The sequence below is a fragment of the Malaclemys terrapin genome, chromosome 9 (genome assembly GCF_027887155.1).
Source record: "Malaclemys terrapin pileata isolate rMalTer1 chromosome 9, rMalTer1.hap1, whole genome shotgun sequence".
Taxonomy (NCBI): domain Eukaryota; kingdom Metazoa; phylum Chordata; order Testudines; family Emydidae; genus Malaclemys; species Malaclemys terrapin.
The window spans coordinates 92573611-92592648 of NC_071513.1; positions in this window are offsets into that span (position 1 = coordinate 92573611).

Below are 19038 nucleotides of genomic sequence, written 5' to 3' on the forward strand. Positions count from 1 at the left end.
CCTAATGTCACTGCTGTCCCTGTTGTGTCTCAATTCAGAGCCTCTGTATAAGAGAAAGGCTTTAGTGGAGCCTAGCGAAGCTTCAGAAAGCGAAAGGAAAAAATCAATAGCTTTTCAAAGCCAACTCTGTGAATATGACATTTGCCCTGTCTCCACTAGCGGTGAAAGCAACAAGGACATTTACATCTCCAGTGGAAATAGAATGAACAACAACAAAAATTCCCTTGCAGGTTTGGCTTGTAAAGGAAAATAACTTTATGGCACTTGCCCATTTGATTACAGCAAAAGAGACTGCCGGGTGTTCTGTTTTGGAGACGCCTAAGGATAAAACAGAAAGTGACACTAAGTCAAGAAAGGGAACAGAAAATAAGCGCTTCTGTATTGATGAAAAGGCTCAGGAGGAGTGAAAATGGACTCCAGTGCAGAGGAAGAGAGAGGACACAATGGTCAGGGTCATTGCTGCGCAAGCTAATCAACTGAAATGTACCACCAGGAAAGGCAGGACAGGAGACAAAAAGGAAGAGACCAGTAAGTTTCATGCTGGTCAGGCAACATCACTGCTACAATATGTGGCTAAAGCGCTCCAGCCTCCCTCCCCGCAGCAAACCAAATGAAACCCACCAGGGGGGGAAAAAAGAGAAAAAAAAAATTATTATCACAGCCTATCCGATTCCTGTCCCTGACATGAAAGGAGACAAGTTTTGCAAATGAACATTCTTTAGATCACAGTGAGAAAACTACAAAATCGTAATGGGGCTGGATGGAACAGCCATACTATTAGTTGTAATGGACAAAGGCTGCCACCTGCTCTAAGTAGGGATATGTCAGCAGCAGACCAGGAAACCCTGTGTAAAATCCTAGAAGTGCTTCAAAAACATTTTCAACCCACAAAAAATATCATATTCAAAAAGTATCTTTTCCCAAAGGGTAATGGAAAACTCTGGAGAAACAACAGACCCCTATATTGGCAAACTGTGCAAAATAGGTGACTCAGGGAGTTATCAAATCTTAAACAATGAAGTCATTTGTGATAGATTAGTACTAGGGACGAAAGATGCAGGAGCTTGAATGAGAATGTTCAGAAACCCCACACTAACTCTACCAAGGGCTCCAGGCCCATCTAGTTAACAAGCTCACGTCTAAATGCAAAGCCTCCGTCCATCAGAGGTAATTCACAGAGGTAATTCACCAAGCAGCATCGGAGAAGCATGAAAAGAAAGTTAAATTGCAACCAAGCAAAGCCAAATTTAAAATGATGGTACAGTCATAATACCACCAGGACAATGTAAACTGCAATCAGAATATCAAGGAAAAGTATATAGGCTAAAATTTCAGGTAGTATAAACAACATAGAAGTCACTGCTTTCACCTAAACCAGGGGAATGCATGAACATAGTGACACTAAACCTGTGTCAAATGATTCCAATACACAACCAAAATGAAAAAAAGGCAGCTAAAGCAGACAATGCACTGTGGCATACCTGTAGCAAAGCCACTAACAGATTACCAAGATGTTTTCGAAGACATGGGCTGTTTTCCAGGTGTATTATACTTAGAAATAAATAAAATGATTCAGACTGCAGAGCACCTGCCTTGCAGAGTAGTCATTGCATTATGAGAAAAAATAATGGGAGCAATAAAGCCAATGTAAAAAGAAAGAATCATTGCTAAAGTCACTGAGCTCACAAGCTGGATAAGCAGCCTGGTCGCCATTGAGGACCCAGGCAAGCTGTGCATTTGCATAGAAACAAGCTATTTAAGCAAAGCACTAAAACTAGCTCACTACCAAATGTCTGCAATTGTACTTACTTGGCAAAAGCTAAATTATTCTCAGTACTTGATGCCAAAGACAGATATTAATACGTATTATTGGAAAAGGTAAGCGTGTACTCCCCACATTTTGGACACCAGCAGGGAGATACAGATGGCTGAGAATGACATTTGGGGACAAACCTGCGGCAGAAGAATATCAGCAAGATATGCCAACAGGACTTGAAGGGATCCGCATCACAATGGCTTCATGGGGGTTGCACCAGGTCTAAATTTGGCCCATAATCTTTGGTCACAGGCCTCCTCACAACCACCCAAAGTGAGAATATCAAAATCAAGCCCTTGTATTAAGTTATACGCTGCACCCAATCACACGGCTCAGGCAATAGGCTGTAATCTCTCTGCAGCAGGGGGCCATCTTTTGTTATGTGTTCCTAACATTCAACTCCTAGCACACTGGGGCCCTAATTGTGAATGAGGCTTTAGGTGCTTGTAATGGTGTTTACAGACCTCATAGTGAGAACAGGCAGAAGGGAAAGGAGAGTCTTCCTTGCTTACAGGCAACCAAGCTGACTACACCCCAGCAAAACTGCCAGTCATAATGGCAGACACTCACAGCTGGAGCCAGTACGGAGAACAAGCCCAGCTATGAAGTAAGGAGATCATAGAGCGCTGAAGAGGCAGAAAGGCCCCAGCCCCATGACAGGCTGCTGCTAAGAAACTGACAATGAGTCAAAGGAAGACTGCAAGCCCTGGGGTTTCGGGGCTGATAGACTCATTTTAGGTTAAGTTGATGGACTGGGCTAATTTGAGATGAATAAAGGGAAGCTAGTTAGGAGAAGCCGGGACCGCTAGAGAGACTGCCCCAAGAGCACTTGACAGTGCTACTGTAATATAGATCATCTTTAGATGGTATCAGACCTTTAGCAAAATCCTGGCATCCCTTTGGTTGTCTTTGACTTTCTTGTAACTATCCAGCAATTATCAATGGAGCTGGCAGAATCTATGGACACGAACACTTCTGACTGATAGTAAAACTCTTAATGACTTCAGTGGAGCCAGGTTTTTAACCCAAGAGTCAGAGTCTGGCTGACCTTTATGCAGGAATTCCAGTCCCTGATCCCTCTCTACTCACCTAGGACCACAGGTGCCCCAAACTTGGCACAGAGCCCATGGCTCTGCTCTCTTCCCTCCCTCAAGCCACCAGCCAGCAGAGCTTCTAGTCACATCAGAGGAGGTACGTTGCACCCTATATAGGAGTGTGGCAGCAGGACTCTTCCTATAAGGCATTATCTAGCCCAGAAGATAAGCAGTGGGGATGCTACAAGAAATGCACTCTCTGAAACTTTCTCCAGATTAAAAATCCAATCCAGCTCCCATTGACTTTAACGGCAAGACCCTCACTGATTATAATGGGAGTCAGACTGCGTTCTTATTATTTATTAAACAGGAAGAATATGATTCAAGGGAAGAAATGACACTATTGTCTCTAAACTGCAGATTCTAACCGCAAAGCAGTGTGCTGATGGACCCCGGAGTCTGTAGCATTTTATCTCTTTGCCTTTCCTCTACTTCTTCCATCTCCGAAAACTCCAGACACACCAAGTAAATCACAGGTAATAGAGTTTATAGAACCCAGAGTGGCACAGATTTTTTGGAATGGCATCACCGTTGTATATGGGCTGTAATAAAAGACAAAGGTGCCCTGGAGCTTCTGTCAATAAACTGAAGTGGAGCCATATGATTAAGACAGAGATAAGTTGTATCAAACGCCAAAGAAAAAGAATTCCATGACAACCTGTTAATAGATCCCAGGAAAGACCCCTTAATCGAGTGACAATTGAGAATCCATTTCCAGATAGGAAAAACTATTGTTCTCTCTACGTGCACAAAACTTTGTGCAACGGGCCAGAACAAGACCTATTTCTACAGCACAATGGGGCCCTGGTCTATGACTGCAGCTTCTAGACATAATTGCAGTCCAAAGCATGAATATGTAAAATTTATGATTTCAAAATAGACTTAAATGGGACTTTTGTGACTCATAGACCTTGGGCTGCCCCTCTACAAAGGGGTAAATTTTACCCTGTCTGAATTTGCCGGCTTATAGGGCCAAAGCAGGAGATCTTTTGTCACTTCTTATTCAGGCAAAACTCTGATGTCAGCAGTAGTTTTGCTTGAATAAAGGTAAGTATAGAATTAAGGATTTGGGCCATAGAGGGTTTTTGGGGCCAGAATATCTGTCCAAAAAAATCCCATTAGTCCATGAAACACACAGCCTTTCATTCTCCCAAAATATATCTGATTAACTTTATTGCTGTTTTGTGACTAAAAGACACAGGTAAAGCAAGTGGGGATTAACTAAAAGGATCATTTTAATGACACCAAAGCGTACCTTTCACAAGGGAATTAACCCAATAAAAAAAGCACCTCTGGCTGGTGTTACGTATTAAGGATAATGGTGAGGGCCACCAGAGACCAATTGTCATATTAAAAATGGCTATAAAACACTCTTAGAACTCTTGTCTTGGCCAGGTTTCACTTTGCTTCAAGATGACACCTTGGCAGAAACACAGTTGTGTCTTCAGTTCTCTGGTAACATGGCTTGTGAAAGAGACTGAAAGTACTTAATTGTTCTTAAGCAAATTTTAGGCCCGCACAACACTCAGTGAAAACAGAAGAAAGGCAAAAACCAAAGACTACTCTTCAAAGGTCTTATCATAATCTCCCTAATGTGAGCTCCTCAATGGGGAGTCGCCTTTGCATCAGCCATCAACAAGCATTTATTTAATAGAAGTCTCTTGTCCTACGGCATCAAGTTTCCTAATTGGGCTTCCTAATGCTAGTCACACTTTCTAGTTCCTTCTTGGATTGAATGCCGATTATGTGAATGCTAGCATGTAACTTTTTAAATTCTTTCAGGTACATTGAGGCTGCTTAGCTTAATCATGAAAAGCACATTTTGCGTGTCGTACCCAAGGAGGGAAGTGGCATGGGGAGTTTTGGATTTGAATTCAGACAGGGATGGATACAGATTTCAATACTCAAGCACTGCAGGTAATTAGCCCCAGTGAATATCATCAAATCTGAGAACTTTTAATAACCCTGGTTATTGAAATTGGTGAATGCAGCCAAACCTACTGGCATTAAAACAATTTCATTTTCATCTTCTCTCCATACTAACATTATTTTTCCATATAATCAAGCACTATAGTGGCTGTAAGGAAAGTGGGGGAATCAGTCGTGAGAAGGGAGAAGGCCCATTCTAAGATTCTCTTTCCAAAGAAATGATCCATAGCAGGGAAATGTTTGAGAGCCCCAGGATTAGCAGCTAGCGGCACTGCCCAATAAAGTGGTGAAGTCAATGGGACTAGTCTAGTGCTTAAAGTTATGCACATGTTTAAGTACTTTACTCAGGCTCCACCCCCAGCTCAAGGAGACATACACATGCCAGCTCTGATTGAGCTAGCACAAAATAGAATGTGTGCATTGGGACGGGCTTGCTGCCCCAAGTGGATGCCTGTCATCCTCAGGGCTGTTAGACCGTCCCACAACCCAGCCTGTTTGTACATTCTACATAGCTACATTCTGTTTGTAATGTGGTAGCTCCAGTGAGTGAGCACAAATATATTCCCTTGAGCTGGGAATCACACCCCAGAGCCCAACGGGTAGATATACCCTGAGTCAGGGCTTTCAATTACTTTTTTCTTCCCCCAACTTATTTCTCTCCCATTCCGCATCTTTGCCTACCATTTCCACCCAGACAAAAACAGCTAACAGAATGTTAGGAACCATTAGGAAAGGGCTAGAAAATATCATAATGCCTCTATATAAAGCCATGGTACACCCACACCTTGAATACTGTGTGCAGATCTGGTCACCCCATCTCAAAACAGATATATTAGAATTGGAAAAGGTACAAAGAAGTGGGTAGGATGTATGGAACACCTTCCATACAAGGAAAGGTTAAAAAAAACGGGGACTGTTCAGCTTAGAAATAGCTAACCAAAGGGTAATATGATAGAGGTCTATAAAATCATGAATGGTGTAGAAAAAGTGAATAGGAAGTGGTATTCACCCCCTTCACATAACACAAGAATCAGGGATCACCCTGTGAAATTAATAGGCAGCAGATTTAAAACCAACTTAAAGAAGAACTTCACACAACACAGTCAATCTGTGGAACTTGTTGCCAGGGGATGTTGTGAAGGCCAAAACTACAACTGGGTTAAAAAAAGAATTAGGTAAATTCATGAAGGATAGCTCCATACTGGCTATTAGCCAAGATGGTCAAAGATGCAGCCCCATACTCGTGGTGTCCCTAAACCTCTAACTGCTAGAAGCTGCATCTAGATGACAGAGGATGGATCATTAGATATTGTCCTGTTCTGTTTATTTCCCCTGAAGCACCTGGCACTGACCACTGTCAGAATACAGGATACTGGGCTAGATGGACTAATGGTCTGACCCAGTATGGCTATTCTTATATTGTTATGTAAATTAAGTAGGTAGGGGCGGGGGCAGGCATTATCTTTTTTGTTTTGTGTTTGTGTTTAATGAGGTCCTGGTCTGTGATGGTGGTTCCTTGATGCTATGATTATACAAATAATAATAATAATAATAATTAATAATATCAATAATTAATCTTTTCATGGCTTTCTCTTTCCTTTCAGCCTTTTGTTTTCACCAAGGAAAGAATTCTACTTTTCTCATATAAAAAAATAAAGATAATTAATCAGTCAGCTACCTATTTAGAGAGAACAATGGCTTTTGCTAAAAATAGCCAGCTTCTGGTGAGCACAGGAAATCACAAAATTCTGTATTTGCCTTTCAAAAAAGAAAAAAAAATCAGGGGGTGAAAAAAAGAGAGAAAAACCATTTATCAAATCTAAATCCATGTTCTAAGAGCTGCAGGGGGGAAGGTAGAAAATTGGCTCTTGTGATGAAGTGTTATTCAATCCATCACACCTGTGAACTTCAATTTTGCCCCTGAGGTGAAGAAATTGGTCTTTTTTTCCCTCTCTCTCCTTCTATATATATCAAACCTTCCACTGTACAGAATTTTCACAGCATACCCCAACTGTGCCACTATACAGTAACTCTGGCACAAGTAATAGCTTGAGATATACAGAAGGTGATGGGGTGGATAGGCATGTGTTTGCAGAATTATTCATCTAATGACAAAAAAGATGGGACAGTGCATTTACCCAGTCACCAGCCATTATCACACTCCTGTACATATACTTCTATTCACAGTGAAAAAGCCTCTCTCCTTCTTCAGCTTCCATCATTACTTATGAACAAAGCTACAAAATATGACCAATAAGTGTCGTGTGAATGAAAAGATCCATGCACAGACAGCCAACAAAAGACCCCTATGCATCACTTAAATTCCATGCAAGCCATCAGGGAGTCCTCCACCTTGAAATTCCTTCCTTGTGCTCCCTGCTTCCGCACTGCATGGTACTCTCTGTGCTCTGAACTACCTCCCACTTCTTGTTTGCCTTATGGCCTCCATATCTCCCTTCACAGGTCATTCATGAAGCCAAGGTAAGAGCTGAAAAGATGAGCAACAAAGACAATTCTAGTTACATAACCAGGGCTATACTCAGTAAGAAATAAACATCTCCCAAAACAATGGGGGACAGGCCTGGCCTGTGTCGGGCAATAAGAAATTGTGTCATCCCAGGCAAAGTGCCAGGAAGTACAAGTCTTTGAGAACTCCCTGGAAAATGTTGGGAGTGCACATGCTGCAACACTCCTTGAATAATCCCTTCTCCCATGTGTGGCATATTAGTGTATATATTATTAGTGCTGCAGGGGTGGATGCAGTACCAGCAGTGAGTGATGTCAGTTGTGTGTTGAATGCATTATTAGAAGGATGGAGAATGCTTTAGCCAAATCTGGCATTTGGATATAGATTATAACTGATAGTTTAACATACAGTAATCCGGCAGGATTCAGGCAGATCAGCTATAGTGTTAGAATTGTCATTAGTGTGAGAACCTTGATGAGCACACCGAACCACAAACATCACAGCATAGCAAGTGAGCTAGCGAGAATACAAAATGTCCAGCACTTGCATTGCTCATACTATCCCTTGCAGGGAAACCCGAAGTGTTAATCATTAGCCTCATCCTCAATACCAGTAGTTATCATCCTGGCATCTCTCATGGTATGCAGACCAGGTAACTTCTTTTAAAATGTGTTATGCTGATGCTCCCTATATCATATCCATATCCATGAAGGTTTGAGCTGCTTTTTACTTATCTGAACTGCCACACCCTTCTTCTGTTGAGATTCCTATAATTCCTATAAGTTAATTAACCATTTACATCAAACTCATCAGCATTTGTGTCACTTGCTTGCCATAGTATTATTGCTGTCAAATCTTGTGCACTTCAGTAAAACTATCAGTAACCCATGTTTTTGGTTTTCTTCTGTCACATCCATTGGTGTTTAGCACATCTTATTTATTGCAGTGCAAGCTTCTTGTGATTTATGGTCACTTGCCTGTCATCTCGTTATATCAAGCCCAGGCCTTTGTTAGGTTAAGCCATCCTTACCTTATAGGCCTCGGGCCTGTTGCTTTTCTACTTGCATGACAGCATTAATCAATACTTTTCTTATATGCAAGGCTACAATACACACACGTTTGTGGCTATCCAGAACCGCTTCCTGGAACAGACAGGGTGGGGTCATGATCTTGCCTCTTCCCTGCCCCTTTGGGAGCTCTCTAGGAAGCACTAATAGACAGTTAAATTGTGCTCAGCAAAGCACAGGTTCTACAAATGTGGCTGGCATTTTGTGCAGGGATTAAACTGGGTAAGTGTCCTTGCTTACTCTTTTCATTGTGTGTAAGGCCCAAGCATAATCTGGCTACAACAGGTGCACGCAAGCTTTAAAAACGAGTGAGTGTGTGTCTGTGTGTGTGTGGGGAGGGATATTATATGGGTGTCAGTCATGGCTCCATAGTTAAGACTGAATTAATTGCTCTAGCTTTGACAAGCGTACATCTTGTATATATCTTGACAATTGCATACTTAAATGGAGAGCCTGAGTAAGAAGATCAGAAGAAAAATCATTTGAACAATATTCTGATGGTCAAGCGCCAGCAAAACAGACTAAGCCAAGAGGCTGATAAAGAAAATCCAAGCTACTATAGGAAAATGGTCAAAATAACATTGTCATACATAGCGGTAAAATAAAATAATGGCTTCGTTCCTCCCCACGAACGTGACACATCTCTGCATGAGTTAACTTGACCTCCAAGCCTTTGTTTCTTATGGATGTGGAATAATACATTAAGCAGCATGATGAGAAATCGCTTGATGAGATCTTGCAGAGTTGCTTTTGGGTTGCACGAAATGAGAGATTTTCTGTATATTTCACAAAAACAGACATCAATGTCTTAATAGGAGGCCAGCTGTAAATTACAGCAAGACACTGCTTGTTCGGTATTCAGCTTTTCTGGAAATAATTCTGATTTAGCAAATAAGATGTTCCGTTCATGTGCCCTTCTTTAACACATTTCGGATTGCTATCAGGAAATTGCAAAATGTTAGTGAGCTGTATCTACTATAATAGGGGAGAGGGATAGCTCAGTGGTTTGAGCATTGGTCTGCTAAACCCAGGGTTGTGAGTTCAATCCTTAAAGGGGCCATTTAGGGATCTGGGGCAAAAATCTGTCTGGGACTTGGTCCTGCTTTGAGCAGCAGGCTGGACTAGATGACCTCTTGAGGTCCCTTCCAACCCTGATATTCTATGTATGTAAAATAAACAAGCCAGACTAGATTTACAAAATCAGATTTCTCTTTCTCTATTGTTGTTCCTTAGTGAGGAAGTAGAGAAAGAACTGACAGCGGTTTGAAGGGGATTTCAATGCAAACAGTCCCTCTGTGAGCAAGAGTCAGGCTAGCCATAACCCTAATAACGCGAGACTTGTAGAAGCTGCACCCAACCTGAGAGTGAGAACTTGTTTTTCTCTGACATTAGTATGGAAAATGTATTATTTTCCAAATTTGAACAAATGGCTTGTGAGAGTCACCATTATCCACTTTATAACTTATGGCTCTTCTGCTACAATAGCCTTTTGGCTAAGATATAGAAACAGATGTCAGTAGATTTGAGACCTTGTCCCAGCATTGCTGCAAATTCGCGTATGATCTTGGGCAAGTTGGTCAAAAAAAATTTCATCAAAACCTTTTTTCAATGGAAAATTGGATTTAGATTTGCTTTCTGCAGAAAATTTTGACTTTCAGTTGAGAAAAAAAAACCTGAAAAGTTTTCATTTTCCAGACAAGAACGGAAACATTTTGATTTGGAAATACACCCACAGAGCCTCATGGGAGGAATAGTTTGGGTGCCTCGTGCCCCCATTCTCTTCTGGATTCCCCAGCTGGATTACATCTTCCGGGTTACAGTGTGGGGACTCAGTAAGAAGAGAAATCATGGTGCATTATGGAAGATGTAGTCCAGCCTATAGAGGAGAATGGGGGCATGAGCTTCCAAACTACATCTCCAATAAAACCTCTAGGCCGTGTTTCCAAATTGAAATTTTAATTTTCAGCTGAAAAAGTTTGGCCTCAAAATTTTAGTTTTCAGCTGAAATGTTTCAAGTTTTTGATTCATTTCCTTTGTATTGAAATTTTCCATGGAGAAAGAAACATTTTCCAACTAACTTTATGGGCACGTCATTTAGGTCAAAAAGAGATAGTCAAGATCAGCACCTAGATCCCCAGTCAAGCACCTAAATAAGGCCCTGATCCTGCTGCTTTTGTATAGGCGACTGAACAGATCACATGGACTTCATTGGGTGCAGTACTCTGCTCGTGCACAGCAAGTTGCAGGATCCGACCTTATTTTGAGCACCTTCATTTTCCATTGACTTTCCTCAAAGGTGCTGTATAAATACAAAGTATTTTGATAATAAAGCACTCCTTTGACAATGGCAACTTTGTAGATAAAACCCAAACAATTTCTTTTCCTCAAAATTTTACTAACAATGCCCCAGTTTATATCAATTATGAAGGACATAAATCCACACCGTGTAGAGGTCAAGCATAGAAGTTTATTACACACAGCGCTGGCGGAGCGTCACCTTGCTTATTAGGCTCAGAGACACTGTCAATCAATTGATTACAATAGAATATATAGATTTTCCATGGGCGGGGGAAGGTGATGGGGTAGGCAGTTCCACACCCTGGGATCGGTTTTGCAGCAAGACAAGATAGCACATTAGCCAACAGTTAAAAGGTTACATAATGTCTCCGCCCATGGTCTCAAGTTAGCAAGTTAACATTTAATTAATACTTTGATAAAATGTTATTAGTATAAAATATATATGTTGAATTCTGATTTGGGACCATAGGAATGGAGCAACTCCTCTGATTGTCCAACAGGTACATTCCTAGGGGTTAAAGCAAAGAAACAGTGAAAGTACATGACAGTAGATTGTCTTCTTTATGTCTTAAGGCAGGGCATTGGTCCCTGGGAAGGGAGGTGGAAGGATGCCATATCTTATAATGACATGTGCCAATTTTCATAAACTCAAGGTTGGATCTGTGGGAAGAACGTTCCCTGCAGAAGAGACTGACGCAATAGGAACAGGGATCCTTTGTTCAATCTGAAACATTGGATGAAACATCATTATTCAGTTATTGCTTCAACATCTGGCATTTCTACTGACCAAGCATATCTTAGCAAAGGCAATGTTATCTGTTTACCCCAGCTTTTTCTTAGCTGATCACTATTTGCTAGGCCTCTGGTCTCCAAACCAAACTCTGGACTTTGGGTCTGAAAAAGAGCTGGCACAATCCATATACCAGGTTGTTATATAAAATGCACATGGATTTTTAACCCTTCAAATTACATCCTGGATAACTTCAAAAACAGTGCTGTCATTTGGCTAGTGAAATGTAACAAGGATAATATATTGTCAAAGCTGAAAATTAAGACAAAAAACAGAACCCCTTACCACTCCCATGTGTAGTATATTACTGTATATATTATTATTATTTATTATTATTGCTGCAGTGATACGTGCAATATCAGCAGTGAGTGATATCGATTATATGTTGAGTGCATTGTGCACAAGTTAAACTGGAAAAATAAAGTGGAGACAGTAGATTACTTTGTTATGGGGCTATGAAGTAGAGGGGGGAAATATAAGACTCAAGATGTAAGAAGTCAATGGAGTTAGGAAACAATGAGCTGAGCTGTGATTAATTGATCTGCTTTGCTTCTGAGCTGTCCTTGTCTAATTACAGGTACATGTGTCCAGGGGTGCAAAATGAATTTGACTGTGTAATGCTTTCTCTTTCTTTTCTTACGCGATGCATACACGTATCATCTCCAACACTGGAGTGTTTAAGAGACTGTAAAATGATGGCAGTAGATCTCATTATTAGCATTGGGAGTTGTAGCAAGAACAGATAAGGAGGCTGACATCAGTCTTAGGGATTGATTTACCTCTGCTGGAGCATTGGCTGCAATTTGCACCTTGCCTTTACTAGCAGGGGCAGCTACATCCAAAGGGAATTAAAGCCCTCCAAGGTAGTGCAAATGTAAAGAACTGCAGGCGTTGTCGGAGCCTCTCTGGTAAAGACTACTCAGGAGATGTCAGTGGATTTATAGAGAGAGCGATGGATGTTGCTGAGAGGGATCTCTTAAAGGGATTTCTTCATGTTGCAATTTTTAATTTTAATGCCTGTATGAATTTGGCTTAAAAAAGTTTTTCTAAGTATAGGAGCCCAGAGAGAGCCATGTCCTTGAACAGGTCTTTGACAATGGAAGTGAGTAAAACAAAGGAGAAACAAACAGCCAATGAGCTGCGCCTGATCTAACAATACTAGCCACTTTGCAGTGCTGGACTATGAGGGTTATAATGTTAGCTTCAACCTACATGGAGCAGGCCCTTTCCAGCACATTTAGAGAGTCTGTGGAGTAGCACTGGCCCAAAGCCAGCTTTGTCTAAGTTATCATGATGTAAAGGTTCTGTCAGACATTTAGACATGATAAGGTTGGACGTGTGAAGGGTAAGGATCCAAGGAAGTCCATGATTGTTATGTGAGTAATAGAGGGCAAACATTCTGATGGGAAGTAAGAGAGCCCTGAATTATTGTCTTGCAAGTACCGCAGAGTTTAGAATAAGACTGAATTTGAATAAATTGTTTATTATTTGTTCCCAGTTGAAGCCGCTATTGCCAATATTAACTTGATTAAAGAGAAGCAATAGCTACGTCTTTCTGAAGAAACTCACCCTGACAGCTTTGAAGCTGATCATGTATCATGCAACCAAATATCGGGTTTTATAAACAAGATTGTTGTTTCATACACATTATATAATCAAAAAGTAAATCATCCCACAGCGTTATTTGCCTGTTTTTTGTTAAAACAGGCATGTGCTCACTCATAAAATATATATATATTTGATAATTTAATATATATATATAATTTTATTAATATTTTATTATATAGGCCAAGTCCATCTTTAATTATAGCATTACATTGTAATAATAATATTTACTAATGGCCAAACTTATTTATACATTTACACAGTTGGTAATAAGATTACCAAATGGGAAGATCTTCTGATATAATCCCATAAAATATGTGGATTTTTAAAAGATTTGTATTCTCCCTGTATAAAAGCACTTCAGCCCCATAAGAATTCAGACTAATCTAGTTTAATGGCAGCAGCTGAATTTATTGTTTTGTGCTGCTATAATTCCATTAAATGTCTGCTTTACCATGCACTTAGATCCTGATTCAGCAAAGCCCTGAGGCCCAGGCTTAACTTTAAGCAAATGCTTAAAATCAATTGACTGCAAGATAAGCATGTTAAAGTTAAGTGAGTCCCTGAGTGCTTTGCTGAAAAGGGATTGATTTAAGCACATTCTTTAAATTAAACTGACACTCACCATCAAAATGGGCCTACATGAGTGCAGAGCACCAGGACTGGAGTGGCTAACTCCATATGTAGAACAGCCGAGGCCTTGACTAGTCTGGCTAATTCCACAGCAGTTGGTCAGGTTCTCACTCAGTCAGTACCTAGATAAACCCATTCCAACTGGAACAGCCTCCATGTGCAATGCAAATCCTCTTCATGCACTGGTCATTTACTCCTGGGGGAATTCTGCACCATTGTGCAAGCACAGAATTAATGTCCCCCCAGATTTGCCCCGCCCCCGGTTATGCTGGGGAGGTGAAGGGAAGTTGCAATTCTACCTTTTGCCCCCACCAGGTGGTACCAGAAGAGAATGCAGTGGGCTCATGGGCCAGAGCAGCCAGCTGCAGAGAGGGAGGGTTAGAGGTTGCCTTCCTCACAGCATCCTGCCTGCGGGGCCAGGTGAGGAGACATGGAATATAGAGGGGATGGACAGAGTGGGGCACATGGGGCTGCTGGGGGGGCGGGGTCACACAGCCTGGGATATAGAAGAGCTATGGGGGGGGACAGACAGGCAGGGGCACAGGAGCTAGTCGGGTGACAACATTGAGCCAAGGGCTGAATGGGAGTGGGGGTGCAGGGCCACATGGGAATGGGGGAAAGTGGGTGGCTGAGTGGGGGTGTAGAGATAGGGGGATGGGGAAAGGGGTGCAGGGACACACAGGGATGAGGGGAGTGGGGATGGCTGAATGGGGGTGCAGGGACACATAGGGACAAAGTGGTGTGGGGGTGCAGGGCCACATGGGGACATGTGCAGATATGCCTGGCTGAATGGGGAGTGGGAGTACAGGGACACACGGAATAAGGGCAGATGTGCCTGACTGAATGGGAGAGCCTAGGGGTCAGCCAGAGTCTGCATGGGGGAGGCTCCCCAACTCCCTAACAATCTCTCCCCCGCAACAAAAGTTCTATACTTCTCCCACCCACACCCAACAACCCTCCAGGTTCACTCTCAGGCTCCTTCCCAACAATTACTTCCCTCTCCCTCAGCTCCTTCATTGCCCCAGACTCCCCCAAGCCTTTGCACTGCTTCTGAGGAGTGCAGGAAATATGGTTCTGTATTGTAGTTTAAGTGAATTATTACTCAAAGTTCTGTATCAATATGCCTAATAAGGACACTATTTGTCAAAAAGCATTTTCTGAATCTTTTTTGTTGTCTGTATTGTTACAGACTTACTTGCTGACAGATATTTTGAAATAAATTACCAAAATAATTGAAACTGACATGATTATATTGACAAAGAAAATATGCAGAATTGTGCAGAATTTTAAAATATTGGTTCAGAATTTTTATTTTTTTGGCGCAGAATTCCCCCAGGAGTAGTCATTGTTCCACAACCTTGCAGTTGACTATCTCCACAGCCCACTGTTACTCCAACACCCCCAGAAAGTGCATCCCCACCATCACAGGGAGGCGGCAAATTACCTCTGCTCAGCCTCCAAGAGGTACTTATATATGGCTGCCTGGCAGATCATGGGAGCTTCAAGGCAGACTACTAAGGCATGACTCATGAAGATGCATAGGCAAAAATGAGCACCACTCATCCCAGAGGTCTATCTTTCTTAGGTCCCCAATGCTATAATATTGATCACATAAATCTTTGTTATGTATTTATCCCCAGCATGCCCTGGCGTGAGATGGGGAACTGAGGCACAGAGAGATTAAGTGACCTGCTCAAGATAACACAGGAAGTCTGTGTCAGAGCAAGGAACAGCACTCAGGTTTCTCAACTCCCGGGCTATTGTAACCACTAGACAATCCTTTCTTGTATTTCACAAGAAGTGTTTAGCTCATTCCCTATTCTTCCTTCCTGTATCCATGTTACATATTTTAGATCAAATTTCACTGCACATATCACACTTTTTCCTCTCACTTCTTCATGATTTCTAGCACTAACCCTTCTTCATAAGCTATAGAGAACACCTGTTCTCTTGTTCTGTTCTTACAATGCAATCCTGATACATACAGATCCCGCAAAATACGTGGCAACAATGAACCAGATTATTTACACATGACAGGAGACTGCCTGTGATTGATTTTGGAGGGTGGTGGATTGAGACATGTTACAAAATTTTGACAAGAAGGGACAGCTTTCTAGACAACTGTTCATGTGGGGTACTTTGCATTTTGACAGATTGACAAACCTGGAACAAAGAGTTCTTAACATTCTTTCTCTTTTCACTTTAGGAACAATGCTATTCACGTGAGTGGGAGTCCAAGCTCCTACATGGCTCATGTGCTCCAAACCAATGCTATGAGCTCTTCAATTTGGAAAATGGCATGCAGCCCAGAGTAAAAACGAGGACAGATTTGATGACATTTGGGCTCTTGATCCCAAGATGTTACAATCACTCTGTAGAAGTAATTAGAGGAAAATTCTTCTGGCTAGCAGTGTAATGCTTGAAAATAGCGCTCTGCTCCCTTTTCTTACTCAACACAGGAAATTGTGTATGTAACAATTGATGCAACTTACTGTAAATGAAACAAGTTACTGTGTACATGTGCAGTAACAGCTGTAGGTGGTTATGTGGGAAGGAAGGATGAAGGAAAATACAAAAGCTGTCTTTGACTTAGTTGATAAAATGCTACTGCTTGTTTGGAACACTTCATTGTAACATTCCCATACATGCTACAGAACTCTGTTCTGTAGCTTGGGAACCTAGGTCCTAAACCCACAGGTTATGAAGTCAGCGGGGTTCCACCTGGATGGAGAGGTCTGCCTGGGCGGTACTCATTGCATGATCGGGACAGTAGGTATCCTAAAAAATGTTGATGTGTGGAGGCAAGGATCAGAATCTTGCAAGGCATTTAAAAACAACAGAAGAGAATTAGCTGGACCCCCATTACTCTAGACACTAAAGACCTATTATGCAGACATTGCATGCGTTTATAAAGTTTTCCAGATTTTCTATTTTTTAGGTACAACAAGGAGCTATCCTTAACTAGGACACCTACTAATGCTTAACTACTTTTATTCTCAGCAGGCCAACCTTCTTGCACACCAAGGACCTAGTCAGAAATGTTCTTGATGCAGCCATAAACAGCTGCAACTGCAAGCTGGTCACTGAGACCTGGTATCCAACTGAATCTTTCTAAAAATACTCGCCCCCCCCCCCCATTCCCAAATCCTCCTTTAATGATGGTGTTATTCTAATAAAGTGATTAAATCGCCTTATCCCTGCTGTGGATGCTGCTAAACGAAGTGCAAATACCCATCCCCACTGGGATTACCCTTCAGGCAAAATTCAAATGACCCACCAAGGAGTGCATCTGTTGTCATTTGACTTTTTTTGCCCTTGCTACTTTTTCTGCCAGTTCTTTAAAAAGCTGTAATTTTCCCCTTGAGGCTGTGAATACTGTTTTTTTAAAGAATATATCTTGTTTCCTAGAAACGACATCCTTGTTGATAAGTCCTCTGCTTTCTCTTCAGCTAATAATCCCTAAATTTCTTCACCACTTTCTGACAGCTCTTCATATCCCTGGAAATGTCTGTAGCAACTAGACATCACACTTCAAAAAACCATCCACTCCAGGCTGACTTGTTGTCTTTCTCTGTGCGCCGTCACTCAATATAAAAATGAACTAGGCCGTTAAAAAAACATCCCTTACACGATGGCACCTGTAGGCATGTATTAGTCCACAACGATCTTTCATTCTACTTAAAGTCTAGCCGCTAAAGTAGCAACCAGCTTAAAAGCCAGTTCAATCACTGTTAGCCTTCAAAGCTCTGTTGGCCACATGAAATAAAAACGTTAATATCCCGAGATAACACCAAAATGAAATGAGACTCAATGAAACTGCTAAACGACCCTCATCACCATCTGATAACAGAAGCACTGAGATGATATAAACTCCCCCATGGTCTTTTTTGGCTCCCTTCTGCTTCTCCATATCCCAGCTCTTTTTCTAATTTCATTCTAGCCATCTGGAAAGACAGTATGTCTCCAGTTACCAGCTATGTACTTCCCCCCTTTAGCCCACCAATTAACAAAAAATAAAGATTCTCTTTAAAACAGCCAGGACTTCCCCCTCGCAGCCTCAGAGATGGAAGCAATTTATTTATTCTGTTTGGTATTAAAGGGCTTGTGCTTCCCGAGCAAGCACTAGAAGGAGATAACATGGGACTCAAACTCATGAATTCTCATCTAAATTGTAATCATATGAGTGTGTTTGAAATTATAAGATTTAGTAATATCTTGAATGCACTGCACTGCTTTAGGATGAGTGAGTCAGGCTGTCAACTGTTTGTTTGTTTAAAAAAAAACCCCACAGATTAAATCAGCTAAGCTGTCGTTTAATTGAGAGCAAAAATAAAATAAAAGATCAGTGAAGGGCCAAATTGAGATCTGATAGGAACAGATGCAATTCTAATGAAATTAATAGTGTTGCACGCACTTTCGCTACATTTGCGGTTGTCCCCTAGATTATATATTAAGTGATTATGCAGATTGTATTAACAATGTAAGTCCCAGCGTCTGCTTTTTTTGATGCATGTGCATGGCTCATCCTGGAGTTAATGGGAGCCACATCCACCAATCAAAGGTCAAACTTCGCCCCAAGAATTTTATAACTATTTGTGTCAACGTTTGTTTCATGTAAACGCTTATTACACAGGGATGAGGAGAGGCATAGAGCCTTGTAGCGGGGTAGTCACCCCACTCTTGCTCGGAGGGGTTAAAAGCAGCCCTGGAGAGGTCTGTGGCTGGGAAAAGGCTGATTGGGAAAGCAGCCACAGCTGAGGCCACACCCCAATCAGGCCACAGCTGGCCCTATAAAAGGGCTGTGACTTGAGCCAGGAGCTCAAGAAGACACACACTCTCTAGCTCCCTAGAGAGAGAAGGACCTGGCTGCCTGCCTGGGAAGCTGAGGAGGGTACCTAGGGGGAGCTAGGGAGCTCCAGCCTAGCAAAGCCCCAGGCTGCAGGCCGAGTTAAGGGCCCACAAAGGTACTGGGGCTGCAGAGGGACAGCCCAGATATAGGCAGAGGCAGCTGGTCCAACCAGTGATGAGTGGATTACAGACTGCCGTCTGCCCCAGGGAGCAGGGGCTAGATGATGACTGGCAGTAGCCATTGAGGTAAGGTGGGGATAGGGGGTTGGGAGTTCCCCTGGGAGGGGAGACCCAGAGAGAGGGGGTACTGCAGTGGGCAGAACCCCTGAGCAAAGGGCTCCGGGGTCCAAGAGGGACCCAGGGCCAGCAGCAGGTGAGGCTGGCAGAGGGCGCTCCGGAGCTGGAAAAGAGCTAATTCCCTGAACAACCAGCAGGAGGCGCCGTGCCAGTGAGTTGTCACCTGCGGCATCTATCTCCTGGTGACTATTGAA